Here is a 27,299-nt window from a genome sequence, read left to right as displayed (position 1 = left end):
AATTGCATAGCCAGGGGGAAGGGCCTCCCTGACTTCAGGGTCTGAGTCCTCGTCCAGCCAAGTTTCAGTGAGGCATAGTATGTCCCATTTGTTGTCTGTTATAAGGTCGAATACTTCTAGTTTGTGTTTTTTGAGAGATCGACAGTTAAGCAGTGCGCCACTGATTTTCCTACTGTGTCCTGGCAGGGCGTTGTCGTTGGGAGTGCTTGCTTTAGGTTGCTTATTGAGGGTGAAGCCACAGTGTTCACAGGGATTTGTAGGACTGTTTATACTGAGATCAATGCTGTGCTCACATACCTTAAAGTATTTGTTGCGGAGGTTGAGGAGCTCCTCTTTATCGTATCGGTTATCTGGGAGGTGAGGGCCAGGGGGTCTGGCCCCGTGCCCCGGACTGCCGCGGACGGGCGCAGACGGGCTTGCCCCAGGTGCGCCTTCGGCGCGCAAACGGCGCTCCCGCTGCGCTCGTCCGCTGCGCTTCCGGTGGCAGCACATGATATGGGCAGGGGGGGGCGTGGCCTTCAAAAGTGGGCGTGGCCTGTGAGTCGCCGGGGTCGTTGCAGCCGTCACGTAGGACGCTGTTTAAGAATGCGATCAGGTAGGTGAAGCAACACAGAATGTAATTCAAGTAACACAGATAAAACAGCTTGACAAGTTTTTAAAAAGAGATCGTGTCTCCCGGCGTCTGCCTGCGGAGCTCTTAGCACTTCTGAAGGCGGCGCACAGCGCGCGCGTTTTTAAATGATTTCTCAGGGGGGGGGCGTGGCCTTCAAAGTGGGCGTGGCCTGTGAGTCGCCGGGGTCGTTGCAGCCGTCACGTAGGACGCTGTTTAAGAATGCGATCAGGTAGGTGAAGCAACACAGAATGTAATTCAAGTAACACAGATAAAACAGCTTGACAAGTTTTTAAAAAGAGATCGTGTCTCCCGGCGTCTGCCTGCGGAGCTCTTAGCACTTCTGAAGGCGGCGCACAGCGCGCGCGTTTTTAAATGATTTCTCAGGGGGGGGCGTGGCCTTCAAAGTGGGCGTGGCCTGTGAGTCGCCGGGGTCGTTGCAGCCGTCACGTAGGACGCTGTTTAAGAATGCGATCAGGTAGGTGAAGCAACACAGAATGTAATTCAAGTAACACAGATAAAACAGCTTGACAAGTTTTTAAAAAGAGATCGTGTCTCCCGGCGTCTGCCTGCGGAGCTCTTAGCACTTCCCATGATCACTCTGTTGAACCGTTCGGCCAATCCATTCCCGGCTGGGTGGTAGATGGGGGTGTGCTTTACCTCTATCCCGTTCCGGGCCATGAACGCCTCCCATTTTGCTGACACGAACTGCGGTCCATTATCGCAGGTTATCACCTTGGGGATCCCTTCCTTTACGAATATCGCATTCAGGAATGATAGCACTGCTTCCGTGTCTACTGTTTCTGTTACTTCCACTTCCGGCCACTTTGAGTACCTGTCTACCATCACAATGGCGTACTTCTACACTCCTTCGATGTTGAGGATGGGACCTATGATGTCAATGGATACCATTTCCCTCGGACTGCCGGGCGTTGGAAATTTTCCCAACGGTGGCCTTATCAAGGTTTGAGATTTGTCCGCTCGGGAACAGGATTCGCACATCCTCACATACTTCTCAACTTGGGCGTCAATCGCAGGCCACCAGTATGCCTGCTTCGCCAATGCCTTAGTCTTCATAGTTCCTTGATGTCCTTCGTGCAGAATCGCCAACAGGTGTTCCTCCAACTTCTGGGGAGGAATTACTTTGTCCCCCCCCCCACAATAACGTGGGAATCTCCCCGATAAAAAGTTCTTCTCTAACCTCCCAAAACTTCCTCATCTGGCTGTCCAGGTGTCTTTTGTCCGGCCATCCATGTGCCACATACCCTTTGATTGCCTCCAGGGTCTCATCTTGGCTGTATGCTTCAGCCCATTCCTGTTCGCTGATAACTTGTTCCAGGTCTTGCACCATGTACCCTTCCCATCGAGGGGGTTCCTGTTTGTCCACTCCTTCCTTGGCTGCCGCTCTGCTTAAGAAGTCCGCGACCCTGTTCCTGGGGCCCGGTATGTACTCCACCTCGTATATGTAATCCAACAGTCTTAGCGTCCTCTTCGCTATTGGAGGTGTTGCGTGTGTGTGTCCATTTGAGGTGAGTACTTTTATCAGGGGTTTGTGGTCTGTGCGTACTAGGAACTTAGCTCTCCATAGGAATTGCCTGAAACGTTCCATTGCCGATACCACGGCCAACATCTCTTTTTCAATTACACTGAACTTTTCTTCATTGGGCGCCAAGGATCTAGATGCGAAACAAACCGTAGAGACTTCTCCTGTACTTGATTTCTGCATCAGCACTGCCCCCAGCCCTCTGTCGCTGGCATCCGTGGTCAGTATCGATGCTGCTGATTGGCCAAATCCCTTGAGCGGTATTGCCTCGCTCATTTCCTTTTTCAAAGCCTCAAACTCCTCTTGTTCCTCCTTGTCCCATTTAAACCCATTTTTCTCTTTCAGCAGTTGTCGAAGGTGGTGGGTTTTTGTTGCAAAGTGTGAGATGAACTTGCTGTAAAATTCTGCCATCTCTAGGAATGACCTGACGTCTTCCTTTCTTGAGGGGGCTGGTGCGTCTCTTATCGCCGCCATATTGGCTCTCTTTGGCTCAATGCCTTTCTCACTGATTTCATGTACTAGGTATGTCTCTGATTGCACTCCAAACTTGCATTTTCCCCACTCGGCTGTGAGTCCGTTGTTTTTAGTATATCCAGTACTGCATGTAACTTGTCGTTTTGCTCAGGTTTAGACTTCCCCATTATGAATATATCGTCCTGGAAGTACTATACGCCTTCCACCTTTTGGAACATCTTGTGCATCAGTTTTTGGAAGACTGTGGCCGCTGACGCCAGTCCAAACGGCATCCTCACGAATTTGTAACACCCGAACGGTGTGATGAAGGATGTGAGGTGGCTGCATGTGGGGTGCAATGCTACCTGATGGTATGCCGAGGATAGGTCCACTGTGGAATACCACCTTATTCCTTTGGTTTTCGTGAACATCTCGTTAATGCGTGGTAGTGGGAACTTGTCAACCAGTATGTTCTTATTGAGCTCTCTGAGGTCCACGCACAACCTCACCTTCCTATTGGGTTTTTGTGCCACCAATAAGGGTGATAATTACAAAAAACAATTTGATGGACAGAATGTAGATCAATGTCTTACATTCACCCCAGTACAAGGATCTGGGCCTAAATCCATCGTTTTTTGCACTCCACACCACCCTGGGTCAGATAATGGCTTTATGCAAATCAGCTCTGACCCTGTGCCCCATGGGAACAGTCCAGTCCGAACTACAACAGCCATATCTTTCCCAGACCGGAATCAAGCATCCGAGGACCGGACCGGTTTCGAGGTAACACCTCTCATCAGCCCGGCTAGCTTGACTCCAGTGGTGTGGAGGCTCTGGGACCCACGTCTGAGCTACCCCAGTACACTCAGGGAGAAAATTACAAAAAACAATTTGATGGACAGAATGTAGATCAATGTCTTACATTCACCCCAGTACAAGGATCTGGGCCTAAATCCATCGTTTTTTGCACTCCACACCACCCTGGGTCAGATAATGGCTTTATGCAAATCAGCTCTGACCCTGTGCCCCATGGGAACAGTCCAGTCCGAACTACAACAGCCATATCTTTCCCAGACCGGAATCAAGCATCCGAGGACCGGACCGGTTTCGAGGTAACACCTCTCATCAGCCCGGCTAGCTTGACTCCAGTGGTGTGGAGGCTCTGGGACCCACGTCTGAGCTACTCCAGTACACTCAGGGAGAAAATTACAAAAAACTATTTGATGGACAGAATGTAGATCAATGTCTTACATTCACCCCAGTACAAGGATCTGGGCCTAAATCCATCGTTTTTTGCACTCCACACCACCCTGGGTCAGATAATGGCTTTATGCAAATCAGCTCTGACCCTGTGCCCCATGGGAACAGTCCAGTCCGAACTACAACAGCCATATCTTTCCCAGACCGGAATCAAGCATCCGAGGACCGGACCGGTTTCGAGGTAACACCTCTCATCAGCCCGGCTAGCTTGACTCCAGTGGTGTGGAGGCTCTGGGACCCACGTCTGAGCTACCCCAGTACACTCAGGGAGAAAATTACAAAAAACAATTTGATGGACAGAATGTAGATCAATGTCTTACATTCACCCCAGTACAAGGATCTGGGCCTAAATCCATCGTTTTTTGCACTCCACACCACCCTGGGTCAGATAATGGCTTTATGCAAATCAGCTCTGACCCTGTGCCCCATGGGAACAGTCCAGTCCGAACTACAACAGCCATATCTTTCCCAGACCGGAATCAAGCATCTGAGGACCGGACCGGTTTCGAGGTAACACCTCACATCAGCCCGGCTAGCTTGACTCCAGTGGTGTGGAGGCTTTGGGACCCACGTCTGAGCTACCCCAGTACACTCAGGGAGAAAATTACAAAAAACAATTTTATGGACAGAATGTAGATCAATGTCTTACATTCACCCCAGTACAAGGATCTGGGCCTAAATCCATCGTTTTTTGCACTCCACACCACCCTGGGTCAGATAATGGCTTTATGCAAATCAGCTCTGACCCTGTGCCCCATGGGAACAGTCCAGTCCGAACTACAACAGCCATATCTTTCCCAGACCGGAATCAAGCATTCGAGGACCGGACCGGTTTCGAGGTAACACCTCTCATCAGCCCGGCTAGCTTGACTCCAGTGGTGTGGAGGCTCTGGGACCCACGTCTGAGCTACCCCAGTACACTCAGGGAGAAAATTACAAAAAACAATTTGATGGACAGAATGTAGATCAATGTCTTACATTAGCCGGGCTGATGAGAGGTGTTACCTCGAAACCGGTCCGGTCCTCGGATGCTTGATTCCGTTCTGGGAAGGACATGGTTTTTGTAGTTCGGACTGGACTGTTCCCATGGGGCACAGGGTCAGAGCTGATTTGCATATCGCCATTGTCTAACCCAGGGTGGTGTGGAGTGCAAAAAAACGATGGATTTGGGCCCAGATCTTCTGACTGGGGTGAATGTGTGACATTGATCCACATTCTGTCCATCACCTGTTTTGTTTGCAAATTCCGCCCTAAGTGCGCTGGGGATGCTCAGACGTGGGTCCCAGGCACTCCACACCACTGGAGTCAAGCTAGCCGGGCTGATGAGAGGTGTTACCTCGAAACCGGTCCGGTCCTCGGATGCTTGATTCCGTTCTGGGAAGGACATGGCTTTTGTAGTTCGTACTGGACTGTTCCCATGGGGCACAGGGTCAGAGCTGATTTGCATATCGCCATTGTCTAACCCAGGGTGATGTGGAGTGCAAAAAAACGATGGATTTGGGCCCAGATCTTCGGACTGGGGTGAATGTGTGACATTGATCCACATTCTGTCCATCACCTGTTTTGTGTGCAAATTCCGCCCTAAGTGCGCTGGGGATGCTCAGACGTGGGTCCCAGGCACTCCACACCACTGGAGTCAAGCTAGCCGGGCTGATGAGAGGTGTTACCTCGAAACCGGTCCGGTCCTCGGATGCTTGATTCCGTTCTGGGAAGGACATGGCTTTTGTAGTTCGGACTGGACTGTTCCCATGGGGCACAGGGTCAGAGCTGATTTGCATATCGCCATTGTCTAACCCAGGGTGGTGTGGAGTGCAAAAAAACGATGGATTTGGGCCCAGATCCTCGGACTGGGGTGAATGTGTGACATTGATCCACATTCTGTCCATCACCTGTTTTGTTTACCAATAAGGGTGATAGCCATTCCGCACTTTCAATGGCCTTTATTATGCCACTTTTCTCCAATCTTTCTAGTTCTTCTTGTACCGCTTCACGACATCGGAACAGAATGTTTCTGGCCTTGTGGCTCACGGGCTTGGCTCTTTCCTTCAAGTGTATCATGTGCGTGAATTTTGTTAATTTTCCTATCTTCCCACTAAATACTTCCCGGTACTCTCTCTTCCATGCTTCTCCCTCGTAGCCTTGTTCTGTATCCGTCATCATTACCTTCTCCACTCCTCCCGGATTGAGTTTAATGCCCAAGACACCTTGGTCTTTCCATCCGAGCACCGAAGGTCCCTTTTCCGACACATACATCTTGCATTCGGCTTGGCGTCCTCTGAACTCAAACATTAAAGGACAATACCCCACCATGGGTATCCTTTGTCCCGTGTAGGTGACTGGTTTCACATCCATGGGATGTAGTTCCTTCTTTATTACCTCCTGGAATTCTTCTTCCCAAACCTTCCTTTGTACAATCGTGATGGGAGATCCTGAGCCTGCCACTATGTTGATCATCAATCCTCCTATGTTAATTTTTAACACCGGTTTGCTGGAACCTTTGCAGTCCACATCCAACACTTGGTCCTCCATATAGAGAACTTCTTCACCGTACTCTTCTCCTCCCTGCGCCTGCTCTTCATCTGCGCTACCCTGGTCGATGTACTTGACCGCTGCTCCTCTGGGCTTTCGTCTGCAGACTTTTTCGTAATGGCCAAATATTCTGCAGTACGCACATTTTGCTCTGAGTGCTGGACACACTTTGTCATTTCCTGCGTGTGATGTGCTTCCACACCGGTAGCAACTTGTTTTCTTCTCCCAACTCGTCCTCTGCGTCGCTTCAGCACTTTGCTGGTTTCTTTTTGAGTATTGGCTTCTGGGTGGTCCCGTTTGTTTGGGTTTGTCCCCTTTGTTATTCACCATCACTCTACATACCATCTGTTTGGTACACGTGTCCTTCCTGGCTGCTTCCGCACATCTTTTGGACAATTCACCACAGCTCATACCTCCTTGAGGGGCGCATCTCCGTTAACCCACAGTTTCTCTTGCACTGCTGTGTTGGAAGTATGCATGATGATTTGATCTCTCACCAGTTCGTCGTGTAGTGCTCCGAACTCGCATGTTAAGGCCAATTTCTGTAGCGCTGCTACATATTCGTCGATAGTCTTGCCGCTCTCCTGCTTCCTCTGGAAGAAATTGCATCGGTCTATGGCCACACACACGACTGGCCTGTAGTGAGCATCTATATCTTCTATTGTGTTTTGGAATACGTCCGTGTCCGTCGCTTGCCTTGTTATCTTCACTATGTTGTCGTACACTCTTATACCTTTCAGCCCTAAATTGTGCAGGAGTATCTTCTTCCTTTGTGGGCTGGAGTATTCAGCTTCACTCTCTTCCTCCAGTGCTGACAAATAATTGAGAAACTACCTCTTCCAGTCTTCCCACGGCATCGTGGGTTCGCCTCTTTTTGGCAGGAACGGCACCATGCTGGTAAGGGATGTGGAGGGTGCAGCCATCTTTTCGTTGCCCCTTGGCTTAGCTTGGGCTTGTCCGCCTAGAGGCGGGCTTCCTGGTGCTTGCCTTCCCTCTCTTCCTCTCTCCGGGGTCAGGCTGCCGTCGTCGCTGCCTGATGCCCCTCGGGATTCCAGGTTTGCTTCCCGCCTTTTCTCTCTGGTCTGTGTTGTCCGCTCTCCCTTGGCCGGTCTGACCGTTTCACGCTCTTGCTCCTCTCGTTTTGGGGTTGGCTGTGGCGGCGCCTCGACACCCTCGTGTCCCTGAGTATGGTGTGTCACCTAGCGCTGTGTCTCCCTTCTGCCAGTGCTGCCCTGGGCATCCTGTGTCCGCCCGCAGTGTGGGTTTTACTTTTCCCTCAACAGCTGCTTGACCGTCGACTTGGCACTTTGCCGCTGTGCGCTGGCTGCTCTGGCCCGGTCTGCTGCTCCCTTGCCTCTGAACTCTCACGTGAGGCCGGGTTCGACGCTTCCCCTCTGCCACGCTCCGAGGTGTATATTCAATCTTGGTTTCCTATTTATTAGTTTTATTTCTCTTGTGGGTCCTCGATGTTGCTTGTATCCCGCCTCGTCGCCATTTGTAGAAGTGCCTCCCGCACCCACAAAGAATACACCTTAGCCAATGCTTTGGATAAGTTTCTCTTTATTTCTCGGAGCGCCGGGGAAACGTGCTCGCTCTACCGGGCGGCCGTTATATAAGATGGCCGCCCTTCCGGTTCCGGTCTCCGCCTACCCGGCAACACTAGACCGTCACCACAGGATATCCATCTGTCCAAAATCCGAGCTAGCAAAAACACAACGTGGAACACTAAGGGGCAGATTTATGTCAGCCTTGCAGTACTTTTGCCCCACCGTTGCGTCACTTTTGTGACGCTGCTGCGGCGTAAACCCTGCGCCACGTTGCAACCTACTTACATCGTGACGCATCTATGGAGATGCGTCACAGTTTAAGGCCCTGCGCCACATGAAACCTGCTGCAGAATGATCGTTTGTCCCAGGGACATTTTATACCCTGAAGTTGTTATTTTGTAAGCCTAAAACCCACTTGGCAATGTGTGGTGGTTAGTATTGGCGGTTTGTGATCTGTCCACACTGTAGAGGCAAACTTCAAAGACAGAATTTAAAATAGTTGATTGCTCAGTAGCACACCAAGGCCTCTTTTTCCAGTGTCGACGTGACCGCTTGCCAATAGGCTGCAATCAGCAGGCACACCCATGTCATGTGTAAGAAATCCACGTCTCTCAGGGCGCACCGAGGGCAACTCTAGTCGTCAATGCTGATTATAACATTCAGATTGTGGGGATGTTAAGTACATGGTGTGTACATATTTGAAATGTGTGTATTTGAACCTGGTGTTTTTGGAGACCAGTCTAGGGTGCTCTAGTTTAGAACTGCATCCCATTCAGTATTTCTAGGGTCTCTCCCGACTGCAGTCCCCCACTACACTCTCAACCTCGACAGGGGTGGTGTTAGACCTGGCATTCTTGGCAGGATTTCCCCTGACTTTTTGCCTGTACCCCCTATGTTTTTGATGCTGTGCTGAATTTTGTTTCTGCTCGCTTAGCTGCTTTGGGCACTTTGCCACTGCTGATCAGTGTCAAAGTGCAAGTACTCCCTGTGTATATTATGGATGTGATTAGTTCTCCATGAGTGGCATATTTGTTTTACCAGTAAGGTCCCTAGTAAAGTGCACTGAGTGTGCCAGGGCTGGTAATCCAAATGCTACAAATGGGCTTGCAGCACTAATTGTGCCACCCACATGAGTACCCCTAAAGAGAGGTCTCAGGCCTGCCAATGCAGTTCCTGCACGCAGTTTGTTAACTGCCATGTCGCCCTGGCAAGTGCACCCACTTGCCAAGCCCTACCCTTCCCCTTCTGTGCACATTGGACACCCCTATAGCACGCCCAAGGTACTTCCCTGGGAAGCGTGCAGTATATGTGAAAGGTAGGACATGCGCTGATCTGTGAAACTAAGTGAGTGAAAGTGAAAACAAAAGGGAAGGTGCACTCCAATGAAGTCAATAGAGCAAAAGGTATTTTAAAAAGTCTCTTCTTTATTCAAGAATCATAAGGGAAAATCCAGTAGGGGATATGTTGCAAAAGAAAATACTTTAACAAGATATGATTTTTTAAGAGAGTTCACCATAAAAGTGCAGGATGCACAAGAGAACAGGTTTTTTTATAAAAAAAGGAGGACACAAAAGGAATATAGTACTATGAAATAGAAAAATCATAGAGTGAATTGTTAAACAAAGTGCTCAGGAATACATTTCTATTGAGCAATGGCTTTCAAAAACTTTTTTTTAAAACTTCTGACATGAGACCATATTTCATTTGCAAACATATATGCATTAGGATCATCCTAAATAATAGATGTACATCCTAGGCGATAGAGATTTTTGTTTTTTCAGATCATCCTAGACAAATATTTGCCAATTCAGTCACTTAACCACGGAAATAATGCAGCTCCCTGTCCGTATTATGCCCCATCTGGGTAGCTTTCAGACAGCAAATCCATTTCGCTTCCCTTTGTCTGAGTGCTAGCTCACGGTCACCACCCCTGACATCCTGAGTAATGTGGTCTATACCATGGAACCAAAAGGTTGGATCATCATGGTGGACATCATTGTAATGGGTACTAACCGGATATCGACTGTCCCTATTGATAATCGCTCTACAATGTTCTTGAATTCTAGCCTAAGCCTTTAGTGGACGAACAGTGCTGCCCACATAGATTGTAATACATTTACATCCCAAAACATACACCACATATGGGGTGTTACAATTGATAAAGTTGTTGATCTTATACTTTTTAGTGGTGTTGTACATGAATTCTGTAATCTTGTTAAGGCCAGAGGGGCAAATATTACAGGATCCGCAAATAAAAAAAACCTGTGGTTTAGGGGGTAGCCACATGCTTCGAGGAGTAGTCACATGGCTGACACACAGTGTATCACGTAGTGACCTACCTTTGCGGTAAGTGATTAAGGGTCTGTCTGTTATTGCATTCGATAGCCCCGGAATATCTTTTAGCATTTTCCAATTCTTTTTAAGAATTCCGTATACTCTACCGCTGTTCGCATTACACTTTGTAACAAACCTGGCTGTGTGTTCATTACTCCTTTTCTTGTTTGTGTCCTCTGTGCAGCTGTATCTTTGATATTTCTTTTGTAGCATCTTTTCAAAAATCTGTTGCTTGCTATCCTTATGTTTTCAGCAAATGTGTCTTCCTCGCTGCAATTTCTCCTCAGCCTAGTCATTTCCCCATACAGGATGTTATTAGTCACCGTATGTGGGTGTGCACTCTCAGCGTGCAACATCGCGTTGCAGGCTGTTTCCTTTCTGTAGAGTGTAGTTTGTACCGTACCCTCTTTTACAAAAAAATGTATGTCTAGGAAGTTGATGGTGTCCTTGCCTTGTGTCATGGTGAGCTTGCCATTGCAATTATTGTCATTAAGGTACGAGTGGAATGAGTTTAGTTTTGTTCGGTTGATCCCGACCACAGAACAATAATGTCATCTATGCACCTCCCCCAGAACACAATGTACTCAGTCCAGGGGGAGGCACCGCCACGCCATGCATGCTTCCTCTCGAACCACCCCATAAAGAAGCAGGCATACGAGGGACAAATTTTGAACCCATAGCAGTCCCACAGGTTTGATGGTATCAAGTGGTGTCATGCAGGAAGTAATTGTTGGTCAAGATGATATCAATCATTTCCCACAACATTTCGTTAAAGTCATGTTGCTCTGCTCGTTCTTTGCCCAGGAATGATCGTACCGCAGATATGCCAAAATCTCTATGTATACACGTGTACAAACTCTCCACATCGAAAGTTACAAAGGAGAGTTCGTCAGAACATTGGAAATCTTTGAATTTTACCAAAATGTCCTTACTGTCCCTGATATAGGAAGGTAAATTGATCACATATTTTTTGGAGATGTAAGTCGACAATTTCAGATAATTTCTCAGTGGGTGATCCAATGCCGGAAATAATGGGTCGCCCTGGTGGAAAGGTGCCCCCCTGATGAATTTTCGGTAGTATATATATACAGGAATATTTGGGTTTGTCTACCTTCAGATACCTGAATTCATCTTCACTCAAAAGACCACTCTCTCTCCACTCCATCATTCTAGCCGTTACCATGTTTGTGACATTTGTAACAGGATTGGCGGGAATGCGTCGGTAACATGTAATGTCATTCAGTTGTCTCTCAATTTCTGCCATATAGTCACCATGGTTCATTATAACAACATTCCCGCCTTTGTCGGCTTCCTTGATAAAAATGGTCTTATCAAGTCTCAGTCTCTCCAATGCTTGTCTCTCTTTTGCGGTGATGTTTTGGATAATAGATGGAGCAGAACCAAAGATCTTCTACAGTTTGTACAGGTCATTCGTTACTTGTTCGTAAAATAAATCTATACTCGGATGGTAGTTATAAGATGGAACAAATTTTGACTTTGGTTTTAGATGGCTCTCCATACCGCAGTCCTGTTGGATGCCCATCTCCTGTAAGAGGGTGGCCATCCCATAACTGTCCTCCTCATCAAGGTTCAATAATAGCTGTATATTTCTGACATCGGATACTGTGTGGGTAATGGTATCCAGATTCTCAGTGGGTTCTACTGTTTTCGGATTTTGGCGAGAAAAGAAATCCCTCAATTTTAATAATCGCACAAACTTGTACAAATCAATATGAGTATCAGTCATGTCCCTGCCCTGAGTCAGACAAAAATTTAGACCCTTATTCAACACAGATATCTCATCCTTGTCCAAGGTTTTATTAGACCGATTAACGATTTTCAAGTCAGAATTACAATCAGTGACATCAAGTTCAACATCAAGGCAACTAGCATTTATTGCTTCAATTTTGTTCCTGTATTCGGTTTGTTCGTAGGGCCCTTTGCTGTACCTGCCCTTTGACCTCCTTCCGCCCTTCCTTGTTTTGTTTGTTCTCTTAGGGGTTTTGACTGCTCCCTTTTTTGCTGCAGTCTGTTGCTGATTCTTAATTTGGCCAACTCCTTTTGAAAAAAAGTGGCACCCTCGCCTAAAGGGATTTCATTCATGGCATTAGATGTTGTACTAAGATGCCGAGGTTATACTACTCCCTGATCTGGCATCATCACTCTCATCCCGTTCCTCACGCTGTCTCTTTTTGTCCTCAGCCACTTGTACACTATCAAATATTTTGGCGAATGTATATATTCGTCCGCCCCGATAGTCCTTATCATCCCTCCTTATCTTTCAGAGTTTTTTCTCTTTCAGATAAATTTGGTGCTCATCCATTACTTTTTTTTAAATCTCAAAATTTTTTGCAACATGATCTTTAGGTTCCATGTTGTTTATTTCCAAAATAAGGGCCTCAATCTCACCCTGAAGCTTCTCTCCTTTTCCCCGAGCATGTCTTATTAATATTTGCATCATGATTTGTGATGTGTGTTCTAGATTTCCCTCCCACTCATCTAGGAGGGTGTCTCTAAGGTCTCCAAACGTTGGAAAAATTAGGATTCTTAATCCTCTTGGTACCTTTTTATTTTTCAGATATTGTTGTAAAGCGACCCCATCCCCCCATCGGGACAATTCTAGTTTCTTTAGACGTTCTAGTTTTAGAAAAAGGGCCTTCAGGCTCGTCTTGTTAGAGTCTCCCTGTAATGTAGGTTCTTTGGGTCTATCGGTACCGAATAGATTGAGGGCCAATTCCTCCCTCCCATCATCATATCTAGACATATTTTTTATCAGATTTAGTTACAATAGGAACAAGTGCAAGACAGTCCAAATTTTTAGACTAAACACTAAGAAAGCACAAACAGCAGACCAAGGTCAAGCACATTAATTCAGTGTCTTCCAAATATCAGGTGGTGCAGTCACTTCCAACATCTGCTGTTTAAGGATGGCGAAATTAACCCGGTATACAAAAACAAAAGGGAAGGTGCACTCCAATGAAGTCAATAGAGCAAAAGGTATTTTAAAAAGTCTCTTCTTTATTCAAGAATCATAAGGGAAAATCCAGTAGGGGATATGTTGCAAAAGAAAATACTTTAAAAAGATATGATTTTTTAAGAGAGTTCGCCATAAAAGTTCAGGATGCACAAGAGAACAGGTTTTTTTTATAAAAAGGAGGACACAAAAGAAATATAGTACTATGAAATAGAAAAATTGTAGAGTGAATTGTTAAACAAAGTGCTCAGAAATACATTTCTATTGAGCAATGGCTTTCAAAAACATTTTTTTAAAACTTCTGACATGAGACCATATTTCATTTGCAAACATATATGCATTAGGATCATCCTAAATAATAGATGTACAGCCTAGGCGATAGAGATTTTAGTTTTTTTCAGATCATCCTAGACAAATATTTGCCAATTCAGTCACTTAACCAAGGAAATAATGCAGCTCCCTGTCTGTATTATGCCCCATCTGGGTAGCTTTCTGACGGCAAATCCATTTTGCTTCCCTTTGTCTGAGTGCTATCTCCCCGTCACCACCCCTGACATCCTGAGTAATGTGGTCTATACCATGGAACCAAAAGGTTGGATCATCATGGTGGACATCATTGTAATGGGTACTAACCGGATATCGGCTGTCCCTATTGATAATCGCTCTACGATGTTCTTGAATTCTAGTCTTTAGTGGACGAACAGTGCTGCCCACATAGATGGTGTTACATTTACATCCAAAACATACACCACATATGGAGTGTTACAATTGATAAAGTTGTTGATCTTATACTGGTGTTGTACATGAATTCTGTAATCTTGTTAAGGCCAGAGGGGCAAATATTACAGGATCCGCAAATAAAAAAACCCTGTGGTTTAGGGGGTAGCCACATGCTTCGAGGAGTAGTCACATGGCTGACACACAGTGTATCACGTAGTGACCTACCTTTGCGGTAAGTGATCAGGGGTCTGTCTGTTATTGCATTCGATAGCCGCGAAATATATTTTAGCATTTTCCAATTCTTTTTAAGAATTCCGTATACTCTACCGCTGTTCGCATTATACTTTGTAACAAACCTGGTTGTGTGTTCATTACTCCTTTTCTTGTTTGTGTCCCTGTGCTTGATGCATAGAGTATCTTCCCTTTTTAGTTTGTTTTCTCTCTGTGCAGCTGTATCTATGATATTTCTTTTGTAGCCTCTTTTCAAAAATCTGTTGCTCGCTATCCTTATGTTTTCAGCAAATGTGTCATCCTCGCTGCAATTTCTCCTCAGCCTAGTCATCTCCCCATACGGGATATTTTTAATCATGTATGTGGGTGTGCACTCTCAGCGTGCAACATCGCGTTGCAGGCTGTTTCCTTTCTGCAGAGTGTACTTTGTACCGTACCCTCTTTTACAAAAAAATGTATCTCTAGGAAGTTGATGCTGTCCTTGCCTTGTGTCATGGTGAGCTTGACACTGCAATTATTGTCATTAAGGTATGAGTGGAATGAGTTTAGTTGTTCGGTTGATCCCGACCATAGAACAATAATGTCGTCTATGTACCTCCCCCAGAACACGATGTACTCAGTCCAGGGGGAGGCACCGTCACGCCATGCATGCTCCCTCTCTAACCACCCCATTAAGAGGCAGGCGTACGAGGGAGCAAATTTTGAACCCATAGCAGTCCCACGGGTTTGATGGTACCAAGTGGTGTCAAGCAGGAAGTAATTGTTGGTCAAGATGACATCAATCATTTCCAACAACATTTTGTTAAAGTCATGTTGCTCTGCTCGTTCTTTTTCCAGGAATGATCGTACCGCAGATATGTCAAAATCTCTATGTATACACGTGTACAAACTCTCCACATCGAAAGTTACAAAGGAGAGTTTGTCAGACCATTGGAAATCTTTGAATTTTACCAAAATGTCCTTACTATCCCTGATATAGGAAGGTAGATTGATCACATATTTTTGGAGATGTAAGTCGACAAATTCAGATAATTTCTCAGTGGGTGATCCAATGCCGGAAATAATGAGTCACCCTGGTGGAAAGGTGCCCCCCTTATGAATTTTCGGTAGTATATATATACAGGGATATTTGGGTTTGTCTACCTTCAGATACCTGAATTCATCTTCACTCAAAAGAACACTCTCTCTCCACTCCATCATTCTAGCCGTTAACATGTTTGTGACATTTGTAACAGAATTGGCGGGAATGCGTCGGTAACATGTAATGTCATTCAGTTGTCTCTCAATTTCTGCCATATAGTCACCATGGTTCATTATAACAACATTCCCGACTTTGTCGGCTTCCTTGATAACAATGGTCTTATCAAGTCTCAGTCTCTCCAATGCTTGTCTCTCTTTTGCGCTGATGTTTTGGATAATAGATGGAGCAGAACCAAAGGTCATCTCCAGTTTGTACAGGTCATTCGTTACTTGTTCGTAAAATAAATCTATACTTGGATGGTAGTTATAAGATGGAACGAATTTTGACTTGGGTTTTAGATGGCTCTCCATACCGCAGTCCTGTTGGATGCCCATCTCCTCTAAGAGGGTGGCCATCCCATAACTGTCCTCCTCATCAAGGTTCAATAATAGCTGTATATTTCTGGCATCGGATACTGTGTAGGTAATATTATCCAGATATAAGTGAGTGAATGTGCTTGACCTTGGTCTGCTGCTGTGTTCTTACTTTGTTCTGGTTGATCTGTGTAACATGTCCTGATAGTGAAATACTGCCAATTTCGTTTTTCACTATTGAAAGGCCATCTTGCCCATAGGACAGAATGGAGAATGCTGTGTAACATTTTACCAGCATATCTTCCCATAGGGATAAGATGGAGAGATGGAGTTTAGTATGCCTGAACTCAGAACTTAATAACACACATTTTAATGGGGGTGGTTTATAAATTGCACGTTTGAAAACAGCACTTTTAGAAAGTGGCTGTTTTCTTGTTCAACCTTCCTGTGTGCCTCTGCCTGTTTGTAGACTGACTGTCTGACTTTGGAAGTGACAGGGGCTGGGGAAGTGCCATGGCCCCAGGAGGCTGGGTGAGTCAGCACTAGGCTGAATAGACGAATCTGAATTTGGAGTGGTGGGGGAGTAGCACCTGTACCTGACTGGGGCTGTCCCTGCCCTCCACAAAAGACTGGGTCCATCTCCTGCGGTGTGTCTGATCCCCCAAGCCCTCACTGACAAATGAAGAAGTTGTGTACACACAGAGTGTGCCCAGAACTGGTTTGGACCGGGTTCAGAGCCCCTTACACAAAGAGAACAAAGACATTTTGGAGTATAAATATTAGAGCTGAAACCACAGAATTTTAGATCATCCTGGAATCAAGAGGAACATTTGCCAAGGAGAAGAGTGGGAGAAACTGAGAAGAAGGGCTGCCCTTGATGTGTGTTCTGGGCTGATTTGCTGTTGCTATTCTGCCAAGGGAAGGATAAGGACTTTGCTGCGTGCTGTGTCCCCTGCTTGAAGATGATCTCCAAGGGCCTCAGGAGAGCTGGAATCCTGTTGTGGAAAATCAGGAACACCAAAGTTTCCAAGATCCTCGTTAGGACGCTGTGTGCGTGTGTCTGGGCACAACTTGTAACCTTCGTGAAGCCTGCATTGCTCGAGAGTACTTTGTTCCCCAAGATTGTCCCTATGACGCTGTGGGTGTGTGTCTGCGCATGGCTCATGACCTCCGAGAAACTTGCACACCTTGAAATGTCTTTGTTCCCCAAAAGCAGCTCTACGACGCTGTGCGTGTGTGTCGATGGTGGCCTTTGGGAAGTTTGCAGAAGCCACGATCAACTAGTAGCCGTCACCGCCGCTGGCCCAAGTCGTCAGCAAGATCGTGATCGCCAGAAGAAGGAGCCGAGCGGAAGCAGGATCAGCTGCGAGGCGTCGCCTAGCAACCGCCTAGCATCCAGGACACCGCTGATGCTCAGCCATCCAGCAGGATGTCAGCTTCGCCGCTGAGTGAGCAAGGCTGCGCTCCAACCATGAAGGTGCTGCCCCGCTCCCCCGTGCAGCATAGGGAGGATCAGCGAGCCAGAGTCCTGAGGTGCCTCGAGCGAGTGTCCATCTTGTCTCCCAGGTAGCGCTCAGAGCTGTGCGCTCGAACCCCTATTTAGGGTGCTGGCGGGGAACTGTTGGAGATCTTATCCTGATTACGGCTCGCACTGGCATAACGGAGAGTTGCGGTACTGGGTGTGGCGTGCGGGGTCTGGGCCTCGCACGTGGGCGTTCGGCGTACAGAGTGACACAGACACATACAGTTAGGTGGTATGCCGGGAAGACCCCGAGCGGTCTTCTGCCTGTTTATTATATACCCCGGAGCGAGCCCGCCCCGGGGGTGTGGGGATGCGTGTATCAGTGGATACAATGTATGTGTGATGCCGGGTGGCTCTCTACATCCCTCCTTCAATTTAGTCTGTCTCTAGAGTCATTTTCTCACTACGGTGAGGTCCAGGCAAAATCTCTTAGTCTCTGGCTCGGACCTGGATTGGGCCTCAGATGGTATCGGCGGCTTCTGCATGCGGGGGAGCCGGCAACCCCAGCCGGGGTTACCTCAGCACTCCGCACTGGAGGCGGGGGGCCTGCCGGATGCTTTGAGATGTATCAGGTTGGCTGGCCCCTTCGTCAGGCCCTCTTTGGCTCGGTCGCGGGGCGACAGCCTCAGCCCACGGTCCTTCTTCGTCCTGATTGCCTGTTTCTTCACACAATGCTTCAACGATGTTTGCAGGAGCGCCAGCTGGCCCTCCCACCTTCTTGAAGCAGGATATGTTGCGGGTGACTAGCTGACGGCCTCGGCGCGCCGTCACCATGGTTCCTTGAATTTTCTCTACTGTCCACATCTCCGGTTCATAATTTCCACCCGGGATGACGGTCCTGGACCACCACGGTGTCTCCTTCTCTTATGCCTGATTGTTGTGCATGCCGAGCCGCGCTCGCCTTCCAGTTGGTTGTGAGCCTCCGCGACTGAATGGCTTCACTGTCTCTTGTTTCGGGTGTCCAGGTGGGTGCTGCAGGTATGTTGCCTTAGGGTGCCTTTTTGAATAGCACGTGCGCTGGAGCACATTTCGTGGTGCTATGTGGGGTCTGTCTGTAGGCACTTAGAAATTGATCCAGGGCAGCCTCCGGGTCATTTCCGCTGTCTACAGCAATCCTGAGGGCTCTGTTAAGGGTTCTCATAAGTCTTTCTACTTCCCCATTGGCTTGGGGCCATAGCGGTGTTATCTTTCAGTGTCGTATTCGGAGGTTGTCCAGATAAACCTGGAAGTCTCTTCCTTGAAACGGTGGCCCATTGTCAGATTTTATCTCTTCGGGGAGTCCCATCGTCGCGAAAATGTGATCGAGTGCTTTTCTGACTTGAGGGAATGCCACTGACGGGATGACCTCCACCACAGGGAACTTTGAAAACGAGTCTACCACCACAAGTGTGTGTCTGCCATCAGGGAAGCTTCCAAATTCAACGCTCAGGTGAGTCCAAGGGGTTTGAGGTGCGTCCTCCGTGATGATCGGGGCTGGCGCCGGATCTCCTCCTGTTATGATGCAGGCGTGGCAGGATCGTACCATTTCATCCACCATGCTGTCCATGGCCGGGAACCAGACCTTGTTTCTTAGCCTGGCTTTTGTCTTGGCCATCCCTTGGTGGCCCACGTGGGCTATGGTTAGCATGTGTCGTTGGAGGCTCTCGGGCACGACAATGAGATGTCCTCGAAGCACGACCCCTTCATCACCCACGCTTAATTCATTTCGGATCTGACAGATCTGTTGTCGGGCATGGCTCACTTCCGGTCTTAGGCTCTGGAGCCCATCGAGGGATCGCATCCAGCTATTATCTTCGAGGGCCCGTTTTACTCGAATTAGTGTCTCATCAGCGGTGGCCTCTCCTATCTCCTGCAACGTTAATGTGTCCGGGCACGCCGCTTGAGATACCATATGGACGAATTCTTCCACTCCTTGTCCATCAGCGAGCGGGAGCGCCTTCCTCGTCACGTCTGGATGCCGGGACAGATAGTCAGCCGGGTTGTGTGCCCCCGGTCGGAACACTAAGTTGAAGTTGTAGCTTTGCAGATGGACGGCCCAACGCTCAATACGTGGGGATGCAAGCCTGGATGAACCTGTGAATAGGGGCAATAGTGGTTTATGATCCGTCACTATGGTGAACTCCTGTCCGCATAGATACAAATGAAAATGTTGGCACGCCCACTTTATGGCAAGGGCCTCTCGCTCGATCTGAGCATATCGAGTCTCAGTGTCAGTTAGGGCCTTGCTCGCATAAGCAACAGGTTTCCATTAGTCTCCGCCATACTCTTGCAGCAGCACGGCTCCAAGGCCCACTGGGCTGGCGTCCACAATTAATTCTGTCTTCCGGCGTGGTTGAAAATGGGTGTGGTGTTCCTACAGAGTGTTAAAGTATATGAGTACCCCACTCAACCCCAACAATACCTCCCTTATGGCGTTCTGGAACACTTCTGCGGCGGACGATACGCCGAAGCTCAGCCTTTTATACATTGCGGAGCCCGACGTGAGTCAAAAAAGTTATTATATATCGACTTTCGGGTTCTAGCTCCAGTTGGTGGTACCCCACGTTGAGGTCCAGCTTGGAGAACCACTTCGCTCCGTTCGGGTCAGCGACGATGTCGTCCATCGTCGGGGTGATATGGCGCTCTCTCTTCACAGCGGGGTTGGGGAGCCTCATGTCAACGCACAGTCTGATGGCGCCAGGCTGTTTGGGTTGGGCGCCACGACCAGTGGCGACACCCAGGGAGTCAGTCCTGACACCTCCTCAATGACTCCGAGATCTTCTAGTCTTTTAAGTTTGGCCTCCACTTGTGGTCGGAGGTTGAACGGCACCCTCCGGTGCCTTAGGGTGACTGTGCGCATAGAGGTTTCAATGTGTAGTCGTACCTTCTTTCTTTTGAGTTTCCCTGGGCCGTTGAATAGTGCTGGGAATTCTTGTAGCATGCTGTCCGTATGTGATTGGTGGACTTGCTTTGCGAAAAACACTAGCCCCAGGTCTTCGGCTGTGTAACAGCTTAGGAGTGTGCCTTTTTTTCCTTCGGTGATATGTAATCGAGCTTCCATCGAATATTCGCCATTGACCATGGTGGTGCTGATGACCCCTCGCAGAGGCAGTGGTTCGGTACCCCCATAAGTGTAAATGTGTGCGCTCGACTATTGCAAGTGCGGGCTTGGGTCACATTCGTTCGTATTGTTCAGAGTCCATCACATTCACTGACGCCCCTGTGTCTATGAGCGTGCACATTTCAGTACCTTCTACTGAGACAGTGCACATGGGTGGTGGTCTCCTCTTTGTGGATATCCTGCTGACGTATGATATCACGTACACTTCATCATCGTCGTTGTCTTCGTAGCGCGGTCTTCTTTCTTGAGCTTGACTGTCCAGGGGCGTATGTTCGGGCTCCAGCGACAGTTGCCTGACTCTTTGTGTTAAAGACTTGGGTCCATACCCTCCACGTGATCTCGGGGCGTTTGGGCGGTATCTCCCTCCTTGACATACTGCTGCAAAGTGGTTCAGTCGGCCACACTTTAAGCAGGTTTTTCCTTTTGCACTGCACGTTGCTGTCGTCGGATGGTCTTCACCGCAGTACGCGCACTGGGTGCCTCGGGACTGCCATTGTCGCTGGCGATTACCTTGCGGTCTTCTCTGCAACGCGTCCACCTTTCTTCCTTGATTGGCGCCATTTTGGGAGTTGCTGGTAGTGCCATTGGTGAGCGCAACGCCATTTCCATTTCATCGGCCCTCGCGTCCGACAGTTCGTGGGACTGGGCAAGGACGAGTATTTCATCTAGGGTGATCCCAGGCTGTCTGAGAATGAGTTTTCTTAACAATTTTGAACAACACCCCACGATTCTTTGGTCTCTTATCTCTTCTCTCGGATTAACGAACGGGCAGCTGCTGGCCAATCGGCGTAGTCTGGCGTAATACATGTCAACCGATTCAGCCTCCGTTTGCCATGCCCTCTTGAACTTGAACTTCTCAAAATCATTGTTCAGTTGGGGATCAAAGTGAGCGTTGAGGGCGTCGACCGCCGCATCATAGTCGTCTTCTCCTCCAGTTTCCGGGAGAGTCTCAAAAAGGTCATATATTTCGGGGCCTCCATATAGGATGAGGAGGGATCTCTTGACCGTGCCATCTGTCTCACGGGTTCCTTTGAAATACAGATTGAGTCGGCCAAGCCATGCTTTCCACTGCGGCGCTGCAGTCGCCGGGTCAGCCGATTCGCTGAACGGAGGGAGGGGTGCAACTCCTGTGTGGGCATGGCCGACCATCTGTGGACCAGTGGCGAGGTTCTGGGGTGAGCCTGCAGGGCCAGGTGGTGCTGGGCCTGGTACTGGCGCTGTCGCCGCGGCTCCTTGCGTTGAGTCCGTCATTGCGTTCCCTGCGGGCGTGTGTGCTACCAGGCGGTTTGGGCAGGTGAAACCGGGACACTCTCCTGTGGTGCAGAGCAGCTATTTCCCTCAAAGACGCAGTCCTCAAGTAGCTGAGGTCACTGGTGCAAGAGTGCAGACGCACTGGGGCCAGCCAAGGCCTGTGTGCCTGGGAACTGAAGATCAGTCTCTTGATTTGGCCAGTGCTTGTTCCCATTGGATGGTGGCGCCAGGTGTGGCCAAAACGTGCTGCCGTCGACAGAAAAGCAGGCAAGGCTGTGGAGATATGTCCCTCGCTGATCGGGGCAGTCAGGGCAGCAGGGGAAAACTGGAGCCGATGTGCACCGTCGCTCCTCTTCACCCCTCCTCCACCGGGGCAGCGCGCGTTTTGCAGCGCGCGAGTGCAGCGCGCCTGGGGCCGCGTGATGCGGGGCAGACTTGGTGTGCGCGCAGCTGGGGGGGGGCCCAACTAGGCCGCAGATGCGCAGCACGGGCTCGGCCGCCGACAGAGCACTCACCCCTTTTCACGCACGGCGAGCCCTGCCGGCTGAACGTGCTCCTTTGGAGGAGACGCGTGGGCGGGCCTCGAGCCGACGCGCAGGCAGCAACACACTGCAGACAGGCCGTGGGCAGATGGACGGCCACAGCGGGTGGGCTCCGCGGCCCGGTCTGGTCGGCGTAGGTGGCGCGCTGAGATGTGGGCGCCGGCAGAGGACGGCCGATGCACTCGGCAGGTGGCAGGGCACGCGCGAGGTCAGTGCCGGCCTCGTCGCCAATGTGGCGTGCGGGGTCTGGGCCTCGCACGTGGGCGTTCGGCGTACAGAGTGACACAGACACTTACAGTTAGGGGTATGCCGGAAAGACCCCGAGCGGTCTTCCGCCTGTTTATTATATACCCCGGAGCGAGCCCGCCCCGGGGGTGTGGGGATGCGTGTATCAGTGGATACAATGTATGTGTGAGGCCGGGTGGCTCTCTACACTGGGGCCCCTTTTCTCCTGTCACTGTTATTTGAACATCTGGGGGCATATTTCTTTGGTAACAGACCCCAGAGTCTGCACGAACCGTTCGATAAACAGAGGGGGCACCGCACAGCGGTGCAAGGGAGATCGGTGCCTATGAGAATACATATTGCTTAAGTAAATACAGAATTTACATAGTTATTTTTTTGGTATAATAACCTTCTCAAAACCATTTATGAAAAACCTCTAATGGTGTATGTTGGATTTGTTTTGTCGTTTTGGTCTTTTCAAGTTTAGATAAAGATACCTTTATTTTTCTGCACTTTGTGTATGAACAGCACCTTCCAGGGTGGTGAGCTCAGATTCGAAGGCCCTCAGACCCTCCACAACTGTGAGGAGACAGTGTCACCTAACCACCACCATAAATGCCTCCTACTCAGTGCTCACTGATTATGTAGTACGGTGGTTAACCCAAAAGTACTCTCGAATGGCTTCCCCTGGCGGGTCAGGAAATCTAGGAACACAGGTAGTCTTCACGTGGGGATCGGAGACACCTGTGCACCTCACTGTAACCTTCAGCAGCTGGGGGTAATGATCTGTTAGGGTGCAGCATAGATACTCAGCGTTAGTGACCACTCCAGCAAGTCTATGGGAGCAGAGTATCATGTCAATTCGTACGTGCAAAGTTGGAGAATTAAAGGAGTTTTCTGTATGCCTTGCATTCCTGTTGCACCTGGTGTCTATCAGCTCCCAGTTGTTAATCCATGAAGTCAAGTCTTGGGCTAACCTGAAGTAGGGCGATCCAGCCATTGGTGGTGTGGAGAGGTCCCGCTGAACATCTGTCATGCAGTTAAAGCCCCTGCCCACTATCCATGACTCCCAATTGCTCCCCGAAAGCAGAGGCACCAGAAATGCAAAGAAGCGATTCTGCACAGTCTTAGGGTCATAAAGGCTGGCAGTATTTGGGCTACAACCAGAGTCCTCTTGAGGATCACATATCATCTATCCCTATGTGCACTGTATCCTTTGTAAATGGGACTCCGGGCGGAGCCAGATAAGAACTCCTCCGGCAAATTCGGTGGTATAGAGCTGACTCCTCCAGCATTGCTGTAACCTAGTCATGTCGAGTGCATTTCTTGGATGAAGTCTATATCTATTACTTGTTGCTTAATGAAGGCCAGGAATATATGCCTCTTAGTCACCACCCCTCTCACATTCCACCAGATAAATGAGTAAGTGTTTACATGATGTGTCAAAGCAGGCCCGTGTATGTGTGGAGGGCACTATCTGGTACATGGGAGGAATCAAAAAGATAAATAGGGATAGGCAGGCTGCATGTATTGGGTAAGGTGGGCATAACTAGAATTCTCTCAACTTCCCAGGACAGTCCAGCAACAGACAGATGTCCAATATACTAGTGTACATCAAACCAGTATAAGCCAAAACAAAAGTCAAGTCGATTCTCCAAATCTACTCCGATTATGGACAATTGTGGGTGTACTTAGCTCTAGTCCACTCAGGTCCCCTCTGTCACCCACCGTCAGGCACTCAAAGTGTTACATACTCGGCCTCTACCTATCGCGGCTGGCCACAGGGTTCACCCCACTCATAAGCGCGCCGTCACCCCATGCCCCCATACCTCAGTCCGAGTCAGCCATACAGTTCCCTCCATCATCATTCCCTTTGCAGGGTTGTTCTTCATCAGTCATCCTGCTTTCTTGGCGCCAGACATGTCCTTAATTTCCCCCCCTGAGGGGTGTCTAGAAACGACCCCGCTGGCGTCCCACTCCTGGAGCTCCATGCCAAGGTTGTGAATGTGTTTGCTGTTTCAACAGCCTCTAGTTGTCCCTGTGCCGCCTGGTGCTGGGACATCCTCCCTGCTTCAGATTCAGGGTTCACACATGAGTTTCATATCGGACGTTGCCCCTATGTAAATCTGTCGTTAGGTCAAGCCTAGACGAAAGCAAAGCGAAGCTTTAGCTGTCTAGGTCGACAACTTATGTTATCACTCTGGGGGGAATGTGGACAGCAGACTGGCACGCGCTTCTCCTGCCGGAGATTTTACCTTGTGGGCGCGCACGACGCCGTGCACCTCTCGTGCACTCACACAGCCACACTCACGCATGCGCACATACACAGCCACATGCATACACAGACACACACACACACTGCATACACACACGCACCCCCCTTAAACAAACCCACGCGCACACAGACAGACACACGCACAGACACACTCGAACAGACACATGCCCGTACACTACCCCCCACCACTCACCGGGCTCTTTCGGCGTGTTCCGTGTCTCCTCCGCTGTGCTGGTCTTCACCCGGGCCCCCTCCTGGGACCCGGGACTTCAGATGCCGCACTCCGCTTTGGCGCCGGGGCTCGGAGCGCGCATGCGCGGGCAGCCCCCGCCCTCTCACTCAGCCCGGGCTGCTTTCTGTTTTTGTACTTGGAACGTCTGGGAAAGTGTCTGCCGGTCTCTGGGAGAGGTGCAAGCACAGTCACCCCGTTCAAAGGCAGTTTGGGGATTTGAGTGAGAAAAGTTCTTAGCGTAAAGGTTTCTGGCGCGAACACCCATTTCATGTGCACGGCTTTTGACAAAGACGAAAAATGGTCAAATAAGGTTTTGTATGAATTTATTGAGGTTATGAACGGTGTCTGCAGCGCTCTGCAGGACGAACTCTGAGAAAATAATTATATGTAGACCGTAATGACTGCTGGATGAGGCACAGAGCCTGGGCCCCGTGCCACCAGAGCAGGCATAGTAACTGGCACAGGGGCAGAAAGGGTGCTAGTGCCTTGGGCCGTGTAGGCAAGCTTAGTGACTGGGCAGCAGTGGCGCAACATAAGTCAGCGGTTCGAGGCGGGGCGAACTCCAGGCCCCCCTCAGCAAAAGTATTTGTTGGTGGGTCAGGGTAGGACGGCACTTTTCAGAGGGGGTTGCTCCAGTTTCGTTACGTCACGTGTCAGGTGCACGGGTGTGAGTACAGTGGCTGCACCTTGGGTCTCGTCAATACTCCTGGTGACAGAGCTTGCCACTGTGCCAATTCGGGAGGAATATTGACAAAGCGCTCGGCACGGATGCAGCCAGAGTAACCAGGCCAGGGGTTCACTCGAGCAGACACCGCGACTGTGCGACTGTGCCCTGTGTCTGCGGAGCAGGCAGGGTGACTTGGCGTTGCGTTGAGCCTCTTAAGGTTGCATGGTGACTGCCCTGTGCCTCTGGAGCAGGCTCAACGATTGGGCACTCTGCACTGATACACGCACGGTGATTGGGCGTTGGGCCTCTTGAATAGGCACTGCGACTCTCCCCTCTGCTATTGGAACAGCTACACTCTGGCAGGCCCCGATAATGGACCTTACACCACTTACGTAGGCATGGTGACTAATCAGTCTATTGGATCAGTCAGAGTGACACTACAGTGAACCAGCCCAGTGACTGGACTCTGCACCACTGCAGCAGGCAGAGCAGAGAGCTAGTGTTGGACCACAGTTGTAGCATTTATATAGCGCCAACTAGGGCTTTAGGTGATCCGAAACAAGCATTTTTTCTTTCTATGTCTGCCACCCTATCTGACTCTTATTTCCATTTGTCCTCTGCCCCATAAGACCACTTCAAATGCTTACATTTTTCAGACATGTAAATTAAATATTTCATTCAAGCCACCTCACAGGGGTGAGAAAAAAAGACAGTGTGTGCATGTATATGTTTGCGTGCATGCCTGCATGCATGCATGTGTGTAAGCATGCATAGATATGTAGGAGTGTCTGTGTGTGTGCTTGCATATCAGTGCATGCGTGTGTTAGTGTGTAAATATAGCTCCTCTTGGTAATACTGTATATGTATGGATGCTTGCTTATTTGCATGTCTATGTGTGTGTGTCTGCTTGAGTATGGTTGTATCCATCTACGTATGGGGCCACAGATGGCTGTTTCCAAATTAGTGCATGTATATATGTTTGTTTGTGTCTGTGTTTGCACGTTTAAGTGTCTGTGTGCATTTATGTTTATTTTGAAGGTTTTTTTAATGCACATAAAAGGCCCAGTGGGTGGGTGAGAGCGCTTTACTAAAAACAATACCTGTGACAAGAACTACTGGCTGCGGTAAATATTAACCTCAATAGCACCTCTTTCGTACTGGTTTTCCAGCGGAACACGGTCAAATGAATGGGAATAGCGGTATGCAAATATCATAACTCCACTACATACAGAAAACAAAAGTAAAAAATATTGCCATTTTTAACACCAAGAGCTCTAGCTTTCACAAATGCGAGACCTATTGCATTGCAAATGCTTGTTTGTTAAATGCATACTTAATCAGATGAGAGACTATATCACAGATGTAATAAAAACAAAGGCAGAGACAAATTAACAAGAATTGGCTTAAAAATGTACATATTCCAAAAGATCTAAACAAAGCAAATACTAGAAAGTCCCTAAAGGAGTGCCACAGGGGAAAAAAGACAATCCTTACTGATCAGGTGTACTCCATCTCGGAGCAGTAACAGTTCATGTTCATTATTTATTAACGAGGCACCAAATAAATTTAAATTATCATTCTGTCAAGCAACTTTATTTCGCATCATTTAAAAGTATAAAAATACAATAAATACATAAACATTTCTAAAAGTAAACAGAACATAATTAAGTAAAAATCTGGTTAATAAAATTCACTGGGCTCCCAAGAAGGTGCAATGAATAAACAATGCC

At 48.7% G+C, this 27,299-nt stretch overlaps 1 long non-coding RNA gene across 1 annotated transcript in view; it reads left to right on the top strand.

The window, feature by feature from the left end:
• The window catches only part of LOC147725477 (uncharacterized), a 112,790-nt gene that overhangs the window by 4,358 nt on the left and 81,133 nt on the right, over window positions 1-27,299 (top strand). The window lies entirely within an intron of this gene.

Source organism: Lissotriton vulgaris, chromosome 3_2 (genome assembly GCF_964263255.1).
Source record: "Lissotriton vulgaris chromosome 3_2, aLisVul1.2, whole genome shotgun sequence".
Taxonomy (NCBI): domain Eukaryota; kingdom Metazoa; phylum Chordata; class Amphibia; order Caudata; family Salamandridae; genus Lissotriton; species Lissotriton vulgaris.
The sequence above is the reverse complement of the archived record's forward strand: the minus strand, read 5'-3'. Positions and strand labels throughout refer to the sequence as shown.